Here is a 27,280-nt window from a genome sequence, read left to right on the forward strand (position 1 = left end):
TTGCTATCCTCATACTGAGGGTACTCACTGAGATACTTTTGGCATATTGTCATAAAAATAAAGTACCTTTATTTTTAGTATATCTGTGTATTGTGTTTTCTTATGATATTGTGCATATGACACTAGTGGTACTGAAGGAGCTTCACTCGTCTCCTAGTTCAGCCTAAGCTGCTCTGCTAAGCTACCATTATCTATCAGCCTAAGCTGCTAGACACCCTATACACTAATAAGGGATACCTGGGCCTGGTGCAAGGTGTAAGTACCCCTTGGTACTCACTACAAGCCAGTCCAGCCTCCTACATTGGTTGTGCAGCAGTGGGATAAGTGCTTTGAGACTACTTACCACTTTTGTCATTGTACTTTTCATAAGAGAAAAATATACAAAACAAGTTCAGTGTATGTACACCTAACCAAAAAGTTTTGGATTTCTTTTCTCACCTCTTTTCTAAAGTGCTGAAAAGTACCTCTAAACTTTCTAAAAAGTTCTTAAAAGTTTTAAAAGTTTTTTTTCTGTCTTTCTAAAAGTTTTGAAAACTTTTCTTTCTCTTTTTCTGTCACTTAAACTCTTTCTAAAAATGTCTGGCACAGGCCAAAATGTTGATCTGTCCAAACCTGCATATGATCACCTTAGCTGGAAAGGAGCAAGGAGTCTCTGCATAGAGAGAGGTTTGAGGGTAGGGAAGAATCCTTCTTTGGAATTATTGCTTAACATGCTTAGAGAACAAGATAAGGCCAGAAGGGCCCCATCTGTTGAAAAAGTAGCTAATGGTTCCCAATCTGATCCAGGGACTCCCCTAGGAAAAGATTCAGGATAGACACTTCCTAGCCTACCCATTACTAGACAGCCTAGCATAGTTGGTACTGATGTAGAGTCACACCATACAGATAGTGTTATCTCACATCCTAGCAAGAGTATTCCTTCTCACCACAGTAGAAGTGATGTTTCTGTTAACCAAGCTGTTAGGGTGCCCTCTGTACGAGATAGGTCTCCTTCTGTCAATTCTCATCATACCTCTGTTTCTAGACATGTTCCTCCCACCCACCCTGATGACAGATTGTTAGAAAGGGAGCTCAATAAATTTAGAGTGGAACAAACCAGACTGAAGCTTAAGAAGCAACAGCTGGATTTGGATAGACAGTCCTTAGAACTAGAGAAGGAAAGACAGAAGTTGGGTTTTGAAACCCATGGTGGCAGCAGCAGTATTCCCAATAGTCATCCTGCAAAAGAGCATGATTCTAGGAATCTGCACAAGATAGTTCCCCCTTATAAGGAGGGGGATGACATTAACAAGTGGTTTGCTGCACTTGAGAGGGCCTGTGTTGTACAGGATGTCCCTCAAAGGCAGTGGGCTGCTATCCTATGGCTATCATTTAGTGGAAAGGGTAGGGATAGGCTCCTTACTGTGAAAGAAAGTGATGCCAATAATTTTACAGTTCTTAAGAATGCACTCCTGGATGGTTATGGCTTAACCACTGAACAATACAGGATAAAGTTCAGAGAGACCAAAAAGGAGTCTTCACAAGACTGGGTTGATTTCATTGACCATTCAGTGAAGGCCTTGGAGGGGTGGTTACATGGCAGTAAAGTTACTGATTATGACAGCCAGTATAACTTGATCCTGAGAGAGTATATTCTTAATAATTGTGTGTCTGATTTGTTGCACCAGTACTTGGTGGACTCTGATCTGACCTCTCCCCAAGAATTGGGAAAGAAGGCAGACAAATGGGTCAGAACAAGGGTGAACAGAAACGTTCATACAGGGGGTGACAAAGATGGCAACAAGAAGAAGGATGGTAAGTCTTCTGACAAGGGTGGGGACAAATCTAAAAATGAGTCTTCATCAGGCCCACAAAAACACTCTGGTGGGGGTGGTGGGCCCAAATCCTCTTCTAATCAAAACAAAGAAAAGAAACCATGGTGCTATTTATGTCAAGTAAAAGGCCATTGGACAACAGATCCCAGTTGTCCAAAGAAAAGCACCAAGCCTCCTACCACTACAACCCCTACTGCTATACCTAGGGTCCCTACTAATAGCAGTGGTGGTGGGAGCAAACCTACTAATAGCCAATCCAAGGGAGTAGCTGGGCTCACTTTTGGTAACTTAGTTGGGGTTGGTCTTGTTAGGGAGACCACAGAGGCTGTGTTAGTCTCTGAGGGGGCTATTGATTTAGCCACCTTAGTTGCTTGTCCCCTTAACATGGATAAGTACAATCAACTACCCCTAATAAATGGTGTTGAGGTTCAGGCCTACAGGGACACATGTGCCAGTGTTACAATGGTAACAGAGAAACTGGTCCACCCTGAACAACACCTACTTGGTCACCAGTACCAAGTAACCGATGCTCACAACAACACACTTAGCCACCCCATGGCTGTTGTAAATCTCAACTGGGGGGGTTACTGGTCCAAAGAAAGTTGTGGTAGCCTCAGATTTACCTGTAGACTGTCTACTAGGAAATGATTTGGAGACATCAGCTTGGTCAGATGTGGAGTTGGAGGCCCATGCAGCAATGCTGGGCATCCCAGGGCATATTTTTGCTTTAACCAGGGCTCAGGCCAAAAAGCAAAAAGGACAGGGTGACTTGGATCCTGGAACAATGGACCAAGTGCTCCCTAAAGCTAGGGCTAGTAGAAGTAAAGCACTACCTACTATCCCTCCCTCTACAGTGGATTCTACTTCTGAGGAAGAAGAATTTCCACCCTGTGCAGAACCTACACCAGAGGAGCTGGAAGCAGACACTGCTGAGCTTTTGGGTGAATGGGGGCCTGCCAGGGAGGAGCTGAGTGTGGCACAGCAAACCTGTCCCACACTAGAGGGTCTAAGACAGCAAGCTGTCAAACAAGCTAATGGGGATGTCAGTGACTCTCACAGAGTTTAATGGGAGGACAACCTCTTGTACACTGAAGCAAGGGATCCTAAACCTGGAACTGCCAGGAGGTTAGTGATTCCTCAGGAGTACAGAAAGTTCCTCCTATCTCTAGCCCACGACATTCCCCTAGCTGGACATTTGGGACAAATGAAAACTTGGGACAGACTTGTTCCCTTTTTTCATTGGCCTAGAATGTCAGAGGACACAAAATAATTTTGTAAGTCCTGTGAAACCTGTCAAGCCAGTGGCAAGACAGGTGGCACTCCAAAGGCACCCCTTATTCCACTGCCTGTGGTTGGGGTTCCCTTTGAAATGGTAGGGGTTGACATAGTTGGCCCCCTTGACCCTCCTACTGCTTCAGGCAATAGGTTTATCTTGGTGGTAGTGGCCCATGCCACAAGATATCCTGAAGCTATTCCTCTAAGGCGCACTACAGCACCTGCAGTGGCAAAGGCCCTCCTGGGAATATTTTCCAGGGTGGGCTTCCCAAAAGAGGTGGTATCAGACAGGGGAAGCAATTTCATGTCTGCTTACTTAAAAGCCATGTGGAAGGAGTGTGGTGTGACTTACAAGTTCACTACACCCTATCATCCACAAACAAATGGACTGGTGGAGAGATTTAACAAAACTCCCAAAGGCATGATTATGGGACTCCCTGAAATACTCAGCAGGAGATGGGATATCCTTTTACCATGCCTCCTTTTTGCCTACAGGGAGGTACCACAGAAAGGAGTGGGCTTCAGCCCCTTTGAACTCCTCTTTGGACACCCTGTTAGGGGTCCACTAACACTTGTCAAGGAGGGTTGGGAACAACCTTTAAAAGCTCCAAAGGAAGATACTGTGGATTATGTACTTGGCCTCAGATCAAGGATGGCTGAGTACATAAAAAAGACCAGTAAAAACCTTCAGGCCAGCCAAGAGCTCCAGAAGCAATGGCATGACCAGAAGGCTGTTTTGGTTCAGTACCAACCAGGGCAGAAAGTGTGGGTCTTGGAGCCTGTGGCCCCAAGAGCACTCCAAGATAAATGGAGTGGACCCCCCACAATTGTTGAGAAAAAGGGTGAAGTCACCTACTTAGTTGACTTAGGCACTGCCAGGAGTCCCATTAGGGTGCTCCATGTCAATCGCCTGAAACCCTACTATGACAGGGCTGATCTCACCCTGCTCATGGCAACTGATGAGGGACAGGAAGAGGAGAGTGACCCTCTCCCTGATCTCTTCTCTTCCACAGAACAAGATGCTCTAGTGGAAGGTGTAGTTTTGGCTGATTGTCTTACTGCTGAGCAGAAAGACCATTTCATAAATCTCCTGGGTCAGTTTTCTGAACTCTTCTCTACTGTGCCAGGTACCACTTCTTGGTGTGAGCACACTATAGATACTGGAGACAGCTTGCCTGTCAAAAGTAAAATCTATAGGCAGCCTGACCATGTCAGGGACTGCATAAAGCAAGAGGTGCAGAAAATGTTAGAACTGGGAGTGGTTGAGCACTCTGAAAGTCCATGGGCTTCTCCTGTGGTACTTGTACCAAAACCTCATTCCAAGGATGGAAAGAAGGAAATGCGGTTTTGTGTAGACTACAGAGGTCTCAACCAGGTAACCAAAACTGATGCTCACCCTATACCCAGGGCAGATGAGCTCATAGATACACTGGCATCTGCCAAGTATCTAAGCACTTTTGACTTGACTGCAGGGTATTGGCAGATCAAATTATCAGAAGATGCAAAAGCAAAAACTGCATTTTCAACCACTGGAGGCCATTACCAATTCACAGTAATGCCTTTTGGATTGAAAAATGCACCTGCCACTTTTCAGAGGTTGGTGAATACAGTCCTGCAAGGGCTGGAAGCTTTTAGTGCAGCATATCTGGACGATACAGCTGTCTTTAGCTCCAGTTGGGATGATCACCTGGTCCACCTATGGAAAGGTTTAGAGGCCCTGCAAAAGGCAGGCCTCACTATCAAGGCTTCAAAGTGCCAGATAGGGCAGGGGAAGTTGGTTTATCTGGGACACCTTGGGGAACAGATTGCACCACTTCAGGGGAAAATCCAAACTATTATAGATTGGGTTCCCCCTACTACTCAGACTCAGGTGTGAGCCTTCCTAGGCCTCGCTGGGTATTACAGGAGGTTCATTAAGAACTATGGCTTCATTGCAGCCCCTCTTAATGACCTCACATCCAAAAAAATGCCTAAAAAGGTATTATGGACAGGAAACTGTCAGAAAGCTTTTGAGGAGCTGAAGCAGGCCATGTGCTCTGCACCTGTCCTGAAAAGCCCTTGTTACTCTAAAAAATTCTATGTCCAAATTGATTCATCTGAATTAAGAGTAGTGGCAGTCCTATCACAACTTAATTCTGAGGGCCAGGATCAACCTGTTGCTTTTATTAGTAGGAGGTTGACCCCTAGAGAAAAGCATTGGTCTGCCATAGAGAGGGAGGCCTTTGCTGTGGTCTGGGCTCTGAAGAAGTTGAGGCCATACCTGTTTGGCACTCACTTCATTGTTCAGACAGACCACAAACCTCTACTGTGGCTAAAACAAATGAAAGGTGAAAATCCTAAATTGTTGAGGTGGTCCATATCCCTACAGGGAATGGATTATACAGTGGAACATAGACCTGGGAGTAGCCACTCCAATGCAGATGGACTCTCCAGATATTTCCACTTAGACAATGAAGACTCATCAGGTCATGGCTAGTCTTATTGTCCTTTGTTTGGGGGGGGGGGGTTGTGTAGGAAAGTACCATCTTGCCTGGCATGTTACCCCCATATTTCACTGTATATATGTTGTTTTAGTTGTATGTGTCACTGGGACCCTGCCAGCCAGGGCCCCAGTGCTTATAAGTGTGCCTGAATGTGTTACCTGTGTTATGACTAACTGTCTCACTGAGGCTCTGCTAATCAGAACATCAGTGGTTATGCTCTCTCATTTCTTTCAAATTGTCACTAACAGGCTAGTGACTAATTTTACCAATTTATATTGGCTTACTGGAACACCCTTATAATTCCCTAGTATATGGTACTGAGGTACCCAGGGTATTGGGGTTCCAGGAGATCCCTATGGGCTGCAGCATTTCTTTTGCCACCCATAGGGAGCTCTGACAATTCTTACACAGGCCTGCCACTGCAGCCTGAGTGAAATAACGTCCACGTTATTTCACAGCCATTTTACACTGCACTTAAGTAACTTATAAGTCACCTATATGTCTAACCTTTACCTAGTAAAGGTTGGGTGCTAAGTTACTTAGTGTGTGGGCACCCTGGCACTAGCCAAGGTGCCCCCACATTGTTCAGGGCCAATTCCCCGGACTTTGTGAGTGCGGGGACACCATTACACGCGTGCACTACATATAGGTCACTACCTATATGTAGCTTCACAATGGCAACTCTGAATATGGCCATGTAACATGTCTATGATCATGGAATTGCCCCCTCTATGCCATCCTGGCATAGTTGGCACAATCCCATGATCCCAGTGGTCTGTCATGAGTGATGTAATATGTGAGATTATAAGCTGTGCATGGTGAGGTGCGGGTTATACTCAGCTCATTATAATATAACTGGTACATTTCAGTAATTTTCTTGATTTTTAAACATTAGTTTGGCCATGAGAGGTGAGAACCTGGTAGCAAAGCCTGGCCACAGACCATTCCCAGGCCCAAACCTCCCCCTCAGGCAGCCGATCCCTCCAAACGCATGGACTTCAACCATATGTGACATGAGGTGTGGGTCAGTGTCAGGTCCTGCACCTGACCCACCATGGCCAACTAACCCCTGCCAAGCATGGCCTTTGGCTGTGCTTGGCATGGATCGAGCCACATGAACTACTTTTAGGCCAGACTGCTGTCCAACCCCCCCACCGGCAGCCTACTCCCCCACAGCACAGACTTCGGCTGTGTGCAGTTTGTGGTTGGCTGCAGGGCCTGGCCTGTGGGAGGGAAGGGAAGAGAAAGGAAGAGAAGGGAAGACAAGTAACAAAAAAGATATACATTACTAATAACGGGTATAAAACAAAGACATAGCAGTTGAAACCAAAATTGTTACACTACTTCACTAACAGTATCCAGAGATAGGAGAGGAAATAGGCCTGGACAAAAAAAATGGCCACCATTAGAATTAGAAAGCTACAAAAGCAACCCATGTTTACAAACTGGGAAGTTTTGAACATGTTACCCACAAGCTACGTGGGTGTTTGCAAGGATGGAAGACTGAAAGGATTTGAGCTTGCAGCAGGCAATTTTTGTTACAATAGCAGGAGAATCAGCAGTGAAAACAGCCAAGCAGACCATAAAAAAGGACAACAAAATGCAAAAAACATCCCACACACTGACCTGTTACACCATCAAGCACTGCCTTATTGCCCTATCTGATCCTGACAGCATACAATAATGAAGCTAGGACTTTAAAATACAATTTGCTATTCAAATCATTTACTCTTGCAAAACACTTCTCATTCTGCTGCAGCTCCTCTTCTGTCCTACACCAGGGCATCATAATCATAGTTTGTGTATTGACTGGTGTCATAAGTATGAAAAGGGTGCAGAATTGACAATAATCTATATTTACACAATGTGAACAGTACTTGGATTAGAACAGAGAGATGGAATGATATCAGCTTCTATCAATGGTTGAAATAATTTCAAAGTATAAGCACCCGAATGTGATGACAGTGCACTCCCCAGTTTGCCAGTGTTCTATAAGACTTTGGGGGTCATTACAACATTGGCGGTAAAAGCCGCTTACCGCCGCGCAGAAGACCGCCAATACACCGCCGCCGCCGCCGCGGAATTCAGCCACAGCAATTTTGACCCACATCTCGGAATCCGCCGAAATTCAGACACCCACACAAGTCCGCCACACCAAAGGACAATGATAAACTGGCGAAAACAAAACCTCCACGGTCATGCCAACAGAAACACGCCCATGCTATTACGACCCACAAATACACGCAGCGGTCTTTCAACCACGGTATTCCATTGGCGGTACACACCGCCGCGCTCAAAATACACACACATCTCCAAAACACCGCCACATTGGACAATTCCAAATACACACACCTGATACACATACAAACAACACTCCCACACACCCAACACAACATAAAACACACACCCACATCACTCACAAACCCCTACAACCCAAAATCAGAGACAAAGGCGACAGAGAGAGAGCACAGCAATAGAGAACCCCACCACACAGAGGCACAAAACATCATCACCCACACAACATCCACGCACAAAATTCCACACACCACTACACATCACCACATACACCACCCCACACATCACCTACACCACCCCATGGCACGCCAAAGACACCCCAGGTTTTCCGAGGAGGAGCTCAGGGTCATGGTGGAGGAAATCGTACGGGTAGAGCCACAGCTATTTGGATCACAGGTGCAGCACACCTCTATAGCCAGTAAGATGGAGCTATGGCGAAGAATCGTCAACAGGGTCAACACAGTGGGACAGCACCCAAGAAATCGGGAGGGCATCAGGAAGAGGTGGAACGACCTACGGGGGAAGGTGCCTTCAGTGGTCTCCAGGCACAACATCGCGATTCAGCGGACTGTCGGCGGACCCCCACCTCCTCCCCCACAACTAACAACATGGGAGGAGCAGGTCTTGACCATTATGCATCCTGAGGGCCTCGGAGGAGTCGGTGGAGGAATGGACACTGGTAAGTCTAATCTTAACTATCATATCCCCCACCCTACCTGCATGCTATCACACAACCCCACCCTCACCCACTCCCCTATCACTCCAACTCTTCACTAATGTACTTATAACACAAACCACCCATCCCAACACCAAGCTGTGCATTACACAACTAAGCATGGCCCCCCATCACTAAAGCATGCCCACTGCACATACCCATAACACCCCCGAACCATCATCACACAAGCTCCCACACAGGAATGCTTGCACTGGGGTACACGCACACCCACCCATTGCACACCATGACACACACAGATGCAATAATCATGCTTTTATACCCCTGCAGGACCACTACCTAACGTCACCAGACAGGAGGGTCCAGACAGCTCCACTCCACCCCCAGAAGAGGCCCACAGTGATGACAGCAGCTCTGGCCAACTGGATCCAGATGACCAGCCCGGACCATCGTGGGCCTCTGGACAGTCGGTTCCCCTCGCACAGGCACAGCCCAACACTGACCTTCCACCCTGTGGTAACACCAGCAAAGCACCCACACAGCGGGCCCATACCTCCTTACCCAGGACACATCAGTCAGCTGTGTGTCCACCACTACAGGGAACCCAGGATAACCCACCACCCCAACAACAACAGGGACCTGTAGGCAGTGGTAGTGGGCACACGGTCCAGGGGATGGAGGCACAGGAACACAGGGGAACTGGGAGGGCTGGCGTGCGACAGGGGGCGGACAGGCCAAGGGAACCCACTCTCCACGAGGCCCTCTCCTCCATCATGGGAGCATACCACCACTCCCAGGAGACGATGGCAATGGTCCTGACCAAGTTTCAGGAGACCCAGCGCATGCAGGACGAACAATATTTGGGGTTCAGGGAGGAGCTAGGGAACCATCAGCTCCGCCCTGGGCACCATCGTAGGGGTGCTGAAGGACATACAAAAGACCATGAGGGACACCGTGGCACTCCAAGGGGCCCCTGACACTAGCATGGACGATAAACTGCCCACCACCTCCGCCGGCGCTAGTGGACAGGACGCCCCGCCACAGGACCACCACACCAGCACCCCACCCCTTGCAGACAGAGAACCACCCCGCAAGCAGTCCCTGAGATCTAGGAACAGGACAGAGCAAGATGGCAAGACCCCCGCCAGGAAATGAGACCACCCTGATTGTCCTTCCACTGTCCCACTTTGTAACCCTGTCCATATTGGAACTTCCCCAGCTCCACTTCCTATGCCCATATGGGCAATGCACCTGTGAGACTAATAGACTGGACTCTGCCATGGACATTCCTCCACCATCACCCCTCACCATTTTGCCACCCCCTCCAATAATTAGCACTTCAATAAACACCCTTGAACCACAAAACAATCTGGAGTCAGCCTGTGATTTTGAAAATGTGTATTAGCAATGACAGTGACAAAATCCGTTCTCAATAGTAATGTCAACATACCTATGTCACACATCACAAGTCCATGAAGGATGCAAGCAGATGACACACATTGGTAACCACACCTGTGAAACCGTAATGGAAATGTATCACTCAGTTAGCAGATACTACTTCAAATTGACAGACAGGATAGAGGTAGAAGTGTTAAAGTGAATGTGATAGTAAAAAAATTGTTCTCACCTGTGTGTCACTGGAAATATTGATGTATGACAGAGTCCCTGTTATCAATGTCTTCTTCCTCTGCTTCCTCCTCATCACTGTCCACAGGTTCCACAGCTGCCACAACACCATCATCTGGACCATCCTCCTGCAGAAAAGGCACCTGGCATCGCAAAGCAAGATTGTGAAGCATCGAGCAGGCGATGATGATCTGGCACACCTTCCTTGGTGAGTAGAATAGGGAACCACCTGTCATATGGAGGCACCTGAACCTGGCCTTAAGGAGGCCGAAGGTGCGTTCGATCACCCTCCTAGTCCGCCCATGGGCCTCATTGCGGCGTTCCTCTGCCCTGGTCCTAGGATTCCTCACTGGGGTCAATAGCCATGACAGGTTGGGGTAACCAGAGTCCCCTAATAGCCACACACGGTGCCTCTGGAGTTGACCCATCACATACGGGATGCTGCTATTCCGCAGGATGTAGGCGTCATGCACTGAGCCAGGGAACATAGCATTTACCTGCGAGATGTACTGGTCTGCCAAACATACCATCTGTACATTCATCGAATGATAACTCTTCCGGTTCCTGTACACCTGTTCACTCCTGTGGGGGGGGACCAAAGCCACATGGGTCTCATCAATGGCACCTATGATGTTAGGGATATGTCCCAGGGCATAGAAGTCACCTTTCACTGTAGCCAAATCCTCCAACTGAGAGAAAACGATGTAGCTCCCCACGTGTTTCAGCAGGGCAGACAACACTCTGGACAACACGTTGGAAAACATAGGCTGGGACATCCCTGATGCCATGGCCACTGTTGTCTGAAATGACCCACTTGCTAGGAAATGGAGCACTGATAGCACCTGCACTTCAGGGGGGATTCCTGTGGGATGGCGGATTGGTGACATCAGGTCAGGCTCCAACTGGGTACACAGTTCCTGGATTGTGGCACGGTCAAACCTGCAGGTGATGATTAAATGTCGCTCCTCCATTGTCAACAGGTCCACCAGCGGTCGGTACACCGGAGGATTCCGCCATCTCCTCACATGTCCCAGCTGACGGTGCCTAGGAAGGACAACAGCGATCACAGAGTCAACAAATTCTGAGGTATATACCCACAGCTACACAGAACATGACACTAAATTCAATATCCTTCCTGTATGTGTGTTGCGTGTAGGCCTAGGTATGTGTGACGCAGTTGTAAATGAAGCCATGTGGGCCCCTGAAACGGCGGCTGCCTGACCTCTAAAGTGGGACAATGGGATGTGAGGTAACTGCGCTGGCGTTGTACACCGTCGCGGTAGGTGGTCAAAGACCGTGGCGCAATGCTGCATTGGTTAACATTGGACCCTATGGGTCCCAGGAGCCAATGATGAAGTGCGCCGGCGGTGATGATACGCACCGCCGCGGACGTCACCGCCGCGGACGTGACCGCCATTTTCTAGCTGTTCAATCACTCGATATCTGATCTTCAACAGGAGAGGACCTACACTGCAAGTGCTGCTGTGACCTCGGTCTGGAAGAGACAATGGCTGGTGCGTCTGAGGAAAGGGCCCCTGCCTTCAACGCACAGGAGTTGGAGAGGCTCATGGACGGGGTCCTTCCCCAGTACATGCTACTCTACGGTCCTCCATACCAACAGATAAGTACACAGGGAGCACGTTGTATGGGCTATGTCTGGGTGGCAGTAGGAAGGGGGCAGAGTCCTGCGAGCATGTAGAAGTGTGATTGCATGTGCCACATGGCAAGGGCAGGGATGTGGGCCACTCACTTCGATGGTGCTGTTGCTAATGACTTCTCTTCTTCCCCTGTACATGTCATGTAGGTCAGCGCTCACCAGAAGAAGGATATTTGGCGTGCCATCCCCAAGGACGTCCAGACCCTGGGGGTCCACCAGAGACGGAGCACCCACTGTCGTAAAAGATGGGAGGACATTCACCGCTGGAGCAAGAAGACGGCAGAGGCTCAGCTGGGGATGGCCTCCCAACGTGGGAGGGGTGCACGTCGAACAATGACCCCCCTGATGTTCCGGATCCTGGCGGTGGCCTACCCTGAGTTGGATGGGCGCTTGAGGGCATCACAGCAGACACAAGGGGGTGAGTACACTCACATTCTCATGACTTTGCGCGCAGTGCAGTGGTCTGGGTGGGGGAGGAGGGCTGTGGGTTTCCCTAGGCCAGGGCGAGTTCCGTAGGCTATGCCCCTCCAGAATCCAGGTCATGTGCCACACCACCCCACCTCTGTAGAGTGCCAAGTACAGGTATACATGCCCCTGTGTCATCTATGTGGGTAGATGACACTCATAGCCATGTAGGCCATATCCTAGGAACTGCATCTGTAGAGGCCAAGAGCACAGCATAGTGCAGTGGGCTGCTGTGTCTGTATTGTCCGCCAACGGTAGCGGTAAGCCATGCACTCAACCTGTCTTTCTTCTGTTTCCCCACCCCTTTTTGTGCTCTCCCTGTTCTTTTGTGCATCAGCATCATCAGGCGGAGGTACAGTGGCACCGGAGCACGAGGGGGCTGCATCCCACATGGCCATGGAGGGTCACACCACGGACACAGAATACACCAGTAGGACGGAGGGCGAGGGGAGCTTCACATCGGTCACCGGATCAGCAAACAGCGACACAGACTCGTCCTCCGATGGGAGCTCCCTTGTGGTGGCGGCACCATCTGTGCCCCCACTTCTACAGGTACAGCCGCCACCCCCCCTACCAGCACCGCCCTCCCAGCAGCCCCTCAGCCTTTGCTCCGTGCCCACTCATCCAGGAGAGTGGGCATCACCTTCGCCACAGGTACCTCAGCCCCTGCCCCTGTCACCCCTGCTGCCCTCAGTGAGGAGGCCATTGACCTCCTCTGGTCACTCACTGTTGGGCAGTCTACCATAGTGAATGCCATCCAGGGTGTAGAAAGGGAGTTGCAACACACTAATGCATTCCTGGAGGGCATTCATTCTGGTCAGGCTGCCCATCATCGAACCCTGCAATCTCTGGCCTCAGCACTGATGGCAGCCATTGTCCCTGTGTCTAGCCTCCCCCCTCCAACTTCCTCCACCCAGACCCAATCCACTGTACCCCAGCCTATCCCAAGCACACCATTAGACCAGCCTGCACACACCTCAACACACAAGGGCAGCTCAGGCAAACATAGGCACCACACATCCCACAGGCACTCACACAAGCATCACCCACATACAGACACAGCAACATCCACTGCCTCCACTGTGTCCCCCTCCTCGTCGTCTCCCCCCTCCCTCCCAGTGTCGTCTACACTCTCACCTGCATGCGCTACCACTACAGCCACTAGGACTCACACCAGAACACCCAGCACCACACGCCGCTCACCTGCACTCACCACCCCCACTACCATTTACACGTCCCCTGTGTCCTCTCCCAGTGTGTCTGTGACGCCTCCTCCCAAAGTACACAAACGCGGACACCCACACACCCAACATCCATCCACCTCACGACAGCCTCCAGAACCTGCACCCTCACCCAAATCATCTAAAGTTACACCTCCTACAACCACCTCCTCTTCCTCCACTCCCAGACCCCCTCCAGCTACCCATCCCAGTGTTTGTCTGAAACTTTTCCTGAGCAACTTGTCCTCTGTCCCACCACACCCACCCCTCCAATTCATAGGTCCCGTACTAGCACCTCAACCAAAAAAAGTCTGGTACCAGTGGTGCGTGTTAGAGGTATGTGGAGTGCACCGGCCACCAGGGCAGCCAGTGTGACACGGAGCCAAAGCACTGCCAGTCCACCTCCTGTAAAGCACCAGAAGTTGGAAAAATGCCCGACGGGAGAGGGTGAAGACTCCTGCCGGCAAAGCCTTCCACAAGGGTCCCGGGGGGAGTGTCGAGTCAGCTGTGACCCCTCCCAAGGTGGTGAAGGGGCAGAAGAAGTCTCCAAAGTCTGGTAAGAGCAGCACGGCGGAGAAGGCCGCCATCCTTCCCGCTGGCCAGGATGCCACCGCCAGCCCATCGTCACTGGTCAGGAGAACACCGCCAGAGTCAGTGCCCTGGAGGGCAGCACTATCGTCACTGGTCCGGAGACCACCGCCAGAGTCAGTGCCCTGGAGGGCAGCACTATCATCACTGGTCCGGAGACCACCGCCAGCGTCAGTGCCCTGGAGGGCCCCAGCACCCACAGCCCCGCTGGGCACTGAGGGACCATCATGCCACACACCGCTGCACAGGTCACAGACAGCAAAGTCAAACACCGCTGAACAGGGCAAAGACCGCCATGGCAAGCACCGCTGAACAGGGCAAGCACCGCTGAACAGGTCAGAAACGGCAAAGTCAAGCACTGCTGAACAGGGCAAAGACCGCCATGGCAAGCACCGCTGAACAGGGCAAGCACCACTGAACAGGTCAGAAATGGCAAAGTCAAGCACCGCTGAACAGGGCAAAGACCGCCATGGCAAGCACCGCTGAACAGATCAGAAACAGCAAAGTCAAGCACCGCTGACCAGGGCAAGCACCGCCAACTCAAGCATCATTAGCCCATGTGCGGCTGGGGCAGTGACGGAACTGGGACCGTCACGAGGAGCCAGTGGAGAACTGCATCCACTACCTGAATCCTTCACAGGATGAAGCACTCTGGGCACGAGTCCCCCTCCAGAACCAGTGGAGAACTGCATCCACTACCTGAATCCTTCACAGGATGAAGCACTCTGGGCACCAGTCCCCCTCCAGTACCAGTGGAGAACTGCATCCACTACCTCTGTCCTTCACAGGCTTAAACGCTCTGGACACCAGTCCCCCTCCAGAACCAGTGGAGAACTGCATCCACTACCTCTGTCCTTCACAGGATGAAGCACTCTGCATCCACTACCTCTGTCATTCACAGGATGAAGCACTCTGGGCACCAGTCCCCCTCCAGAACCAGTGGAGACTGTTATCCACTTGAGAGACTGTGGCTTTGCACTCCCCAGGATTGATCAGTGGGCAACCCACCACTGTAGAGACTTGAGAGACTGTGGCTTTGCACTCCCCAGGATGGTACAGTAGGCAACCCACCCACTGAAGAAACTTGAGAGACTGTGGCTTTGCACTCCCCAGGATGGTACAGTGGGCAACCCACCCACTGTTAAGACTTCAGAGACTGTGGCTTTGCACTCCCCAGGATGGTACAGTGGGCAACCCACCCACTGTATAGACTTGAGAGACTGTGGCTTTGCACTCCCCAGGATGGTACAGTGGGCAACCCACCCACTGTAGAGACTTGAGAGACTGTGGCTTTGCACTCCCCAGGATGGTACAGTGGGCAACCCACCCACTGTATAGACTTGAGAGACTGTGGCTTTGCACTCCCCAGGATGGTACAGTGGGCAACCCACTCACAGTAGGGACTTGTGAGACTGTGGCTTTGCACTCCCCAGGATACATCAATGGGCATGGAGCCCCGTCGTGGATCTGGCTTTGCACTCATCCGGCTGAGGTGCCTCCCCTTCCCTTCCCCCAGAGGTGCCTGTTGTATTTCTATCTGATGCCCCTGCAGTGTTCTCTCCGTTTCTGGACAGGTATCGTGTGTGGGCTTCGCCCATGCATTTTGGGCCCAGTGGTCCACGGACATTGAATTGTGCATACCTGCACTACTAATCATGATGTATATATTTGGAATGTGTATATATTTCTGTATATATGAGCTTACTGTATTTTTATTCATTACAATAGTTATACTGATTCCCTTTTGTCTTTGCATTCTTCCGGGGGGGTTGTGGGTTGTTACTGTGATGTTTGGATATGCATTGGTGTGTGTGTTGTAGTGGGTGAGGTTCGGGGTTGGGGTGTTGCGTGTGTGTGTCCCTGACTTTTGCCTTCCCCCTCCCCTATGTCGTAGGTGCAGTACTCACCGTTGTCTTCGGCGCCGCCGTTGCTGATGTTCGTAGAGGAGCAGGAAGACAAGCGCAGGGAGTATTTGGAGTTCGGGCTCCATGGTGCCCTCCTTCCTCGTGGAGTGTGTTAAGGTGAGCGTTTTCCCATTGCAAAAGCTGTTTCCGCCGTGTTTTTATCCGCGGTGAATCCACTCCGGAAAAGGTGGCGGATTGGTAAGTTGTGATACTGTGGGTGGTACTTTGTCTCCCGCCTGTCTGTTGGCGGTGACCGCCATGCTGCTTGTCTGTACCGCCGGCCTGTTTGCGGTATTACCGCAGCTTTAACACCGTCCGCCAGGGTTGAAATGACCCCCTTTGTTTTTAAAAGCCTTCAGAAGAGCAATTTATGCAATGTTGCATAACACCAGTCAAAGATACAGAAAGAGTTTTGTATAGCTATCTTCTCTGTTGCGTTTTGTGTAGCTATCTTCTCTGTTGCGTTTTGTATAGCTATCTTCTCTGTTGTGTGTGTTTCTGCTATCTAGGCCTTCTGGCTTTTTGGGAAAATTGTAGCTTGAGATTTATGTTATGAATGGGTGTCATGCCTTCTAGTAGGCAGAGCTTCTTTAACTTTCAGGGCTGCTTGACATGATGTTGTTATTTCTTTGGGAAGCCAAGTTTCTATGATGTTGATCACATTTTTGAGTTGGTAACAAAGTAGCCCATTTTCACTCCCTGTTTACGGATTTTACTTTATGTCTGTTCAGTTGATATCTTATTATATTTGAATCTTCCCATAAATATATTTTAATATCTACTCATGAGGCCTTTGGTTTCATGTGTTTTCAAGTTTCTGTTGTTGTCTCACAAAATACATTTAAAGAGTTTTAAGATGACCACTTTTGCAAAATACTTGTAGAGTCATTTGATTACCTTTGTAATGCAGTGAAATTATTCCATCTTCATCAACATTTGTCCTGCAGATGGGAACAGACCCCTTTTCTATTTAGGTGTCTAAGACATATTTTGTCCAGTTTTGTCATTGTTACACGCAAGTGAGCTATGTAGTGGGTTTAATGCCTTGGTTGCATATAATCTGTTTTCAAGATTCTCAGAAGTACATTAATGATCTGCAAATGAGACAGGTAGGTCTTGCTATTGTTTTTCAGAGTGTTTATAATACGAATAGCGCAAGCATACGTTGGAACTGTCTTATCAGAACTATGTTAGAGAGTGCATAGATGTATGATTTATGTCTCTACTGCAGTGTGCGGAATATGAGATTGCCAGATAAACTGTTTTATATTCACCTAGGTGACTTGTCGTGTCTTCAATGCTTCATTGACTTTTATGAAGTGGACATGTAGGCTGATAAGTAGGTTATGCCAGTCTCCTGACATAATCAACTTAAAATGGATTACTGGAAACATTTGTCCATTGGTTTAAAAATCTAAACAAGATCTGCCTTGAGGTTCGTGATAGATAAAGAGTATGCTTCCTCAAAACAAATCTTGGTGGTGATGTATAGTCCCAAAATGGTTTATGGCACAAAATGTCAAGAATACAATGTAAACAGTGACATTAATATCTGATGTCTCTTCTGGGGTCAAGGGAACCCTATGTGAGAAAAGGGAAGCTGGCAAAAATAAATAAATTAAAACAATAATCATATCCTAGCTGATTCAATCCACATGGCAGAAAAATGTAAAGAAATTCCAAAAATGGAGAAAACAGAGTTCCTCCACTGCTCTTGGGACCCTTGTAAAAGTCAAGTGAAAATTAGCAAAAACTGATTGGATTGTTAAAAGCAATTACCATGTCTTACATATAGAGGGTCATTCTGACCCTGGCGGCCGGTGGCCGCCAGGGCCACCGACCACGGGAGCACCGCCGACAGGCTGGCGGTGCTCCAATGAGCATTCTGACCGCGGCGGTTCAGCCGCGGTCAGAAGCGGAAAGTCAGCGGTCTCCCGCTGACTTTCCGCTGCTCATTGGAATCCTCCATGGCTGCGGAGCGCGCTCCGCAGCCATGAGGATTCTGACCCCCCCTACCGCCATCCAGTTCATGGCGGGAAAGCCGCCATGAACAGGATGGCGGTAGGGGGGGTCGCGGGGCCCCATGGGCACGGCAGGGGCCCCCGTAAGAGGGCCCCAAAATGTATTTCACTGTCTGCCTTGCAGACAGTGAAATACGCGACGGGTGCAGTAGCACCAGTCGCACCTTCCCACTCCGCCGGCTCGATTACGAGCCGGCATCCTCGTGGGAAGGTCGTTTTCCCCTGGGCTGGCGGGCGGTTTAACTGGAACCGCCCGCGAGCCCAGGGGAAAACTCGTAATACTGGCCGCGGTCTTTTGACCGCGGCGCGGTAATTTGGAGGGCGGGATCCTGGCGGGCGGCCTCCGCCGCCCGCCAGGGTCATAATGAGGCCCATAATGTTTTCACAACATGATGGATAAGCACTTGGCAAGAAAGGCAAAAATCAGTGTGAACAAAGAGCAAATGGCTGCCAAATAAAAAATACACAGTGGTTTCACAATATGTTGGATGATCATATTGCTTATCTGGTGGTGAGAATGCATGGTGAACAAAGAGGAACTAGCCAACTAGCAATTGTCCATTAGTTTTACATACTGTTCAAGTAGGATATGACTTGGCAATAAAGGAGACTTTATAAGGTATAGAGCAGCATTTCCCAAACTGTGGGTCAGAACCCACTGGTAGGACACAAGCCATTTTTAGTGGGTCGGGAAAGTTCAGGAAATAAATAAAGATGTCTTTAAAGTCTGTGATTTGCTGCTCTTCAAAGACAGAGGTCAAATGTCAGACTATGGGCCTGATTATGGGTTTGGAGGTAGGGAAACCTGCCAAACCCATGATGAAGAGACTGCAGCGGAGCTGGAGGTCTCCCCACCTGCCCCATAAGAGCTTTCCACTGGGCTGACCAGCGTAAACCAAGGTTTCCGCCGGTTAGCCCAGTGTAAAATGTGCAGTGCCATTGGACTCGGCTCCACATGGAGCTGATTCCAATGCCATCACACAGCAGAGCTCTCTAGTACCCTTGGAAAGCAGACTTACTGCTGAGCAGACAGTGCGCATTTTGATGGTGCTGTGGAGGGGGGCCCCTGGACTTTCCACAACAATGTTGTAGGCACTGCAGGGCCCTCTGTGGCCTCCAGCACTTGTTCTTCACTAGCCTTTTCATGGCAGTTGAACCACCATGAAAATGTTGGTGGAGAACATGGTTGTAATCAGCAGGGCAGCACTGACTTCAGAGCTTCCCCGGCTGATCACAACCAGGACTGCCGTCAGCTGTCAGGATCTGAGATCCTGCCAGAGACAGCAGTCTTTTGGCAGTCAGACCACTAGTGTTGCAATGTGGAGGTCGGACCACCGCAGCCATTTTGGTCCGTCCACGAGTCGGGCGGTCTTGAGACCTTCAGACTTGTGATCTGGCCCTATGTCTTCTGAAAATTGCTGATTAACATGTGGATTGGTATTTATAAACTCTTCTTACTTTTCAGTCAGAGAAAGAATACTTGCTGGGGTACAGATCAAGTGAAAGAAAGGCTGTAGGATGTCATTTTGTGTAGCACACAACAAAATGTAAATAACTGTAGATTAACATTCAAGACCTAGGAAGGCAAAAATTAACCACTTTTGTTTTGTAATACTGAAGTGTGATGGAAACAATGGTTTTAACAGGATCTAAACAACTTACACATTTACTTGGTGGTTCACAAATGATAAATGTTCACTGAAACTCGATTTCCACACATTATCCTTTGTGTGCAATACACTTTTTTTCAGCAAAACTGTATGTCCTAACAAATGTAGTGACCATTTCAATAGAAAATGTGCTGTCTGTAAATGACAGTGCACAACCACATGATGCTTTAGTTACATTGAAAAATCCCCTACCTCACCTCCATTAAAGCTAAATGGGTGGCAAAGGTTTGTGGTTCTAAAAATTGGTTTTCGGTTCTCAAACATATGGGAAGCAATGGTACGTGAACAAAGAGAGCTGTGGCCTTTGGGATTTAGTTGGTAGCCCATGTGGCAAAAAACTGGAAATTTGTGTCAGAAATGAGATTATCATTTCTGCAATTAAAAAACTCATACAGCAATTAAAGGATGGCCTAGTGCACTTACAATTAGATCTAGAACAATACTTATGAACATCCAAACAAGAATGTTCTAATCCATGCCAGAAAATTTAAAAATAAAATCATTGCCAGCCCAATACACTATCACTCAGGGCAATGCAATTATCAGACTAGCAAATGCGGTTGCTCATGTGAAAGTACACCAAAATGTACCCTCAGCCACCCTACAATACCATAACCCAGAGGAGGACTCTAATAGTTTTTTTTTTGCCAACTTTGATTGAATCACACAAAATGCAGCTTGGCCCCTTGAATGAAGGGGATAATATATTGATCCCTTGTTTTCGGTTGACCTGCAAGCAGCCTACTAAGCTGCTAACCCAAGTGTAGAAACTCCATAAGCCAAAATTAGGAATCCAATTTAGAAAAGAACCATATCTGATTTGGAAATGAAAGGTGGATACCTGGGGAACCTCCCTTTGCCATATTTTATAGACTTAAGGATTTAGGCAATAAATGGTTGAACCCCAAAACATCCACCAAAGATTCTTTAGAGCAATTTTTAGATTCTTTACCTCTCTGCCTACTCATTAGATTAGATAACATCATGCTATTTACTTACCAGAATGTATTTTTTAACACGTTCCCCCATAAGGATGAAGATTGGAAAGGTAAGCCAGAAGAAACTTTAAGGAATAGTTGAAGAGTTGGAAAGATGTATAAACCTCCATCAGGAAATATTAAGGACTCCATTCAGGAAGTACTGCCCCACAAATCATTAACTACCCCAATGGTTAGATGGTTGCGATTGAGGACGCATAGCAGGAAATTCCCCCTGCAGAAAAAAGGTAATTAGGGTTAGTAGATGGATCAACCTATTATACTGGAGGAATAGCTAACCAATTTTGATGTTCAATTAGTGCAGGCTACAGAGAATCAGTTATCCAAAGTAATAACACCTGTGTTAAATGGACTGGCAAGCCAAAGTGAAGTTTAGATATGTGCAATTGGAACAAAGAAATTACGCAACACAAAACTAGAAATAAGCAGGTTTATTAGAAAAACTAAAATTGACAGCCCATAATATCATGAAGGGAAATTAAAGGAAAGCTCGGTAACAACAATTAAGTTAATATAATTTATAATATCAAAATTACGTATTTTAATTAGGGGACTTGGTTTTACTATTAGTCCCATCCAAACAAAAAAAGTTAGCAATGTGGCAAGGACTTTACAAAATATTAAGGAGACTAGGCAAGTTTATATAGCAAAATAATTTAATTAGAAGTCGAAAGGACAGCCACATTTTCCATGTAACTGTATAATGAAAATGTGAAGAACATGTTCTAAATTCTTCCCTGCATGTAATGGAAACTGTAATGTCACCCAAATAGGAGATAATAGTGTCAATTATTACTTTAGCCCGAAGGAAAGAGATATTGACTTTAGTGGTTTTTTTTTTTCAAATTGTTCACCAAAGAACCACAGAAAATGATTCTAGTATGTCACCATATCATTCATGAACCAGGAAGTCATAACGCAAAAACATATCACACCACTGAAACTTGAAAAGCACCTATACAAGCGTAAATAAGCGTAAATAAAAATACATTTCTAAGGGGGATTTTTGCACCATCAAGAAGTGACTAGATGCACTTATATTAACACTATGGAAGTATATTAGGTAAATCATATATAACAGTTTTACACCTATCAAATGCCTTCTATTGCCAAGACGACAGAGCAGTCAGACGAAGCCAAGTATACATTTACCCTTCAACTAACTAAAGAGTATTCGTAAATACCTCTCTATACCCTAGATAAGAAAACAAAGCAGTGCCCACACCTATTGGTTTATACTCATGTGTGGTTTGCATTTTACATTACTCAGGCCTACTGTTGCTCTCCAAAAATTAATGAAAGATTAATGAAATTGCTGAGATCCTAATATTACAAATATGAAGCAGCATACATTTGAATCATTATTTGTTCTAGTATTGTTTCACAATGTCCACATTTTTTTCAAGTTTTTACACCCTCAAGCAGGTGTCTCTAAAATAAGATTAGGGGTGGTTCTATCACAGGAGAAAAAAGGCCAGTATTATAGCTTAGTAGCAAATTATTTCCTACTGAACTCATTATTGCACTATCCGAAAAGAGAGTTCAGTCATCAAATAGGCTACTGAATCCCAACAACATTATCTGGAAGGAAGACCCTTTCACTTGTCTATCGACCAACCTACATTAACATATTAACATAAATAACACAAAGAAAAATTAAAAATCCCTGATTTTAAGATGAAGATAGAACGAAGAAATGTGTGATCATATCACACCCATCCTGATGGAGCTCAATTGGTTCCACTTGCCATCCCACACCATCTTCAAAACCAGCTGCGTTATTTGTAAAGCCATCACAGCCAGCACCCATGCCTAGCTTGCAAAGAAGCTCACCATCTCGGGCAAACAGAAAGAACTAACCAGAGTCTGCAGAAATAATTATGATACTACTGTAACACTGCTAAAGATGATTGGGCCTCACATTTGCCCACTGCAGACTTTACTTACAGCAGTGCAACGCATAGTGCTACCAAAGTTTCACAATTCATTAGTATGTAAGTTTTCCTTCCAATATATTTGCATCTTCTCATCAGTCATTTGATTTCTACAACAAATAAGCATTTGAGTTAACTGAAGAGACTCAGACAACTTATTTCAGATGTTTGGCATGGCTCTAAAGTCATGAAGCATGATGAAAGTCAAGATTATTAAAGCTTGGCTGTTGTCTTGATTTGTTCCTGTTCATTCTTTACCAGCTAACTTTGGACCATGCTTTTTGGTCCATTTGGGTTAACTCATTTACTCAGTCCTGCGGGTTTCCGAATTAGGTTTGCTCAACTCTAGAAGGTTCATTCTGTGTTCTATTCTTCTAAACAGTCAGCATGTTTTCCCAATCCTCATGCATAGAAGATTCATTCTGTTTTTCATTCTTCTCAACTGAAGTCATATGTTCCCATCTTATCATCAAATTCTATGTGAACCCCACAAGTAATGGCATAAAGATAGCCTAAATATAAGCATTAAGAAATGTGTGACTCTCGGACATTTCCAGGTAAACTTCAGTTCTTGATTTCATGAAACGACTAACCTGTGTCAGACCTGTTAGCTTTAGGGTGGTCATCCCCCAAACATTTTGCCTACTTGCCTCCAATGTTTGCTGTTTTTTTGCTGGGATCTATGCATTAAAGCACTGTTAAACAGAGCAAAACGTCTTGCGCTCACTCCCCTAAACATGGATTGATTGGTCTACACCTAATCGTCATATTTAATTTATTTATAAGTCTCTTGTGGAGTGGTATACCATATACCCAGGGCCTGTAAATTAAAGGCTACAATTGGGCATGTAGCACTTATTGTACCACCCACTTATTTTGAAAAATGCCACTTTTAGAAAGTTAAAAGAAGAAGAACAGTTGATGGACAGGATGTAGACCAAATCAAACATTTGCCCCCAGTCACAGATCTGGGTTAAATCTATCAGTTATTATGCCCACCATGCCATTCCAGTTTGGACCCAGCCATATGCAATCAGTCTTGACCCTGTTCCCCATGGGAACAGTCCAGCCCGAACTGCCAGGCCAGGTCCTCCCTGGACCAGAAACTAGCATCCTGGGACCAGTTTTGTGGTATCAACCCTATTCAGCCAGGCTAGCTTGAATCTAGTGGCATAATGAGCACGGGGCCCACGTTTGGGTATACACTTCCCACTTGGGGTGACAAATGCAAAAAGAAAAGTTGATGGACATAATGTAGATCAAATCAATCATTCACCCGCAGTCACAGATCTGAGTTAACTCCATCCGTGTTTTTGCTCACCATGCCATTCCAGTTTGGACCCAGCCATATGCAAATCAGTCTTGACCCTGTTCCCCACGGGAACAGTCCAGCACGAACTGCCAGGCCAGGTCCTCCCGGGACCAGAAACAAGCATCCTGGGACCGGTTTTGGGGTATCACCCCTCTTCAGCCAGGCTAGCTTGAAAGTTGGCATTTTCCTGCTCTAGCCCTTTGTGTGTACAGCCTGTCTTAGGGGCATATTTATACTCTGTTTGCGCCAGAATTGCGTCATTTTTTTTGACGCAATTCCGACGCAAAACTAACTCCATATTTATACTTTGGCGTTAGACGCGTCTAGCGCCAAAGTCCATGGAGTTTGCGTCATTTTTTAGCGTGGACACCTACTTTGCGTTAATGATATGCAAGGTAGGCGTTCCCGTCTAAAAAAGTGACTCCGAGGCATGTGCGCCGTATTTACACTCCAGGGCAAAATTCACGCCCGGGAGTGGGTGGGTCAAAAAAAATTACATACGGCCGCTTTTGCGCCGTTTTTTAGCGCCTGGTCAGGAGGAGGTGCCCTCCCATGCCCTCAGGGACCCCCCCTGTCACCCTTGCCCACCCCAGGAGGATGCCTAAGGATGGAGGGACCCATCCCAGGGACATTAAGGTAAGTTCAGGTAAGTGTTTTTTGTTAAAAAAAATTGTGGCATAGGGGGGCCTGATTTGTGCCCCCCTACATGCCACTATGCCCAATGACCATGCCCAGGGGACAAAAGTCCCCTGGGCATGGCTATTGGGCAAGGGGGCATGACTCCTGTCTTTGCTAAGACAGGAGTCATTTCTATGGGGGTTGGGAGTCGAAAAAAATGCCGCAAATCGGGTTGACGCGAAAAATTTGCCTCAGCCTGACTTGCCCCATTCTTTGGCGCCCAAGCTCCATATCCCCCTACGCCGGCTCTGCCTGGTGTACGTCGTTTTTTTTCACGCACACCAGGCAGCGCCGGCGGCTAACGCCATTGAATAAATACGGCGCCCGCATGGCACTTCAGAATGGCATCAGCCGGCGCTAATTTTTTTGACGCAAAACTGCGTTAGCGCAGTTTTGCGTCAAAAAGTATAAATATGGCCCTTAGTGTCTTAGCCCTTTGTGTCTACAGCCTGTCTTAGGTCACATGACTTTGTGTAGCTGACAGTTAGACTTTGTGAATTCCTTTCAGGCAGTCACACAATAGCTGAACCTCAATAGACCAACAACTAGCAGCTCCACTTTAAACTGATTAGTCTGTGTTCTGTCTCCCCACATTTGGCCTAACAACCCTGTGGTATCACTGCAGCCAGCATGAAGCCATGGCAGGGGAATTAGGAAACTTCAAGAATGTCAAAGAACATTTCCAGAAAATTGTCCTACCTTCTAGGAGCAGGGTGCCATGGTATAAAAATAGGGCTCTTTGAACCCCACTTCAGTTCACTACTGAACCTGCAGAAGGACTCACAGAGGACAGTCTGCTCCCGTGACCTGCTATGCATTCTGCCAGACTACTTCTGTACCTCAAAGGACCCTCCTGCAGTCTTGGTCATGCCTTGAACCCCTCCGAGACCCACCCTGCTATTGAGCCCTGTACCTACATCAGCACCCAGGACTATCAGAGGTGACTCCAAGGGCAAGTTTGTTGGCCTTCTGTTCAGAGCCACAGGGATATAACAGGTCCCACCATCACTTTTCTTGTCCATTTGCCCTCTTGGGGGAAAGAGCAAGTGCAACTACATAGGTTTCAATTCATGTGGTCACATGGTTAGTTCAGGTAATTTGGCAAGTAGCCAACCTAGTTTTAGCATCACAAGTTCCACACTTCATTTTGACAATGAGGCAGTAGGAATGAAAGTGGAACTTGGTGATTCTAGGGTTGTAGCATGAAGGAAAAGCAGACTCAGAATTGGTTAATGGACCTGTGTTTGCTCAAAGTGTGCTGCCAGCAGCACATGATAAGTCCTTCAATGCTCCTTCACTATATTTCACAATCGCACTGTCTGCAGAGCATGCATTAAATTGTAAATTTGCTGAATTAATGTACTGTAGGCAGCACAAGTTAAGCAAAACCCAGTGCATGGATCCCTTATAGGCCTTTGCATGGTTGCTGCTGATGTTCATGACGTGAATCTTGTCCTTCTGTCTTAGGGGATGGGGTCCTATATTCATGCTTTTCAAAACATCAAAATGTAAAACTAAGAACAGGAGTGTTGGGTATAACACTTAAATGTGAGGCTTTGATAAATACAGTGATCTTTCTTGCCACGATCGTGAAACCGTAGTTTTAAAAAGCAAGAAGGAAAATGCACTAGAAATGTGAACAGTGCACACTCTCAAGGCGATGCCTCTTGCCCTCAACTGAGACTTCCCCATAGTTCAAAATGGGAGTGGAAGTAGGGTCAAGGATACAGGGGGTCCAGGGGATTACCATTGCCCAAGTGTGTCATAGTGTGAGCATCCATTGCAGAAATGTGCTTTGCGGAAGGGACTGTGCTTGTACTGCTTTGACACGAAAGGGCACTAAAGCATCAAACGTTCCAAAAGATGCTGTCTTTTCCAATTTCTATTGAAAAGCAAATATTCACTTCTGTGGTGTTTTATCTTTTTTAGTCAAGATATCATCAGAGATGTCAGCATGTCACGAGTGATGTAATATGTGAGATTATAAGCCGTGCATGGTGAGGTGCAGGTTATACTCAGCTCATTATAATATAACTGGTAAATTTCAGTCATTTTCTTGATTTTTAAACATTAGTTTGGCCATGAGAGGTGAGAATCTGGTAGCAAGGCCTGGCCACAGACCATTCCCAGGCCCAAACCTTCCCCTCAGGCAGCCTATCCCTCCAAACGCGTGGACTTCAACCATATGTGACATGAGGTGTGGGTTAGTGTCAGGTCCTGCACCTGACCCACCATCGCCACCTAACCCCTGCCAAGCATGGCCTTGGTCTGTGCTTGGCATGGGTCGAGCCACATGAACTACTTTTAGGTGAGGCTGCTGTCCAACCCCTCCACAGGCAGCCTACTCCCCCACAGCACAGACTTCGGCTGTGTGCAGTTTGTGGTTGGCTGTAGGGCCTGGCCTGTAGGAGGGAATGGAAGGGAAGAGAAAGGAAGAGAAGGGAAGACCAGTAACAAAAAAGACATACATTACTAATACCTGGTATAAAACAAAGACATAGCAGTTGAAACCAAAATTGTTACATGTTATAATCCAGAAACTGTAAATGGAGAAAATGTAGCATATTAAGAAAATGTAAATAGTTGTCACGAATATGTAGTTAATGGCTATAAGAAATATCTACATAATGTTTTAAAAGTAAGAATAGTATGTTCCGTGGTCCCTTG

Source organism: Pleurodeles waltl, chromosome 3_1 (genome assembly GCF_031143425.1).
Source record: "Pleurodeles waltl isolate 20211129_DDA chromosome 3_1, aPleWal1.hap1.20221129, whole genome shotgun sequence".
Classification (NCBI taxonomy): domain Eukaryota; kingdom Metazoa; phylum Chordata; class Amphibia; order Caudata; family Salamandridae; genus Pleurodeles; species Pleurodeles waltl.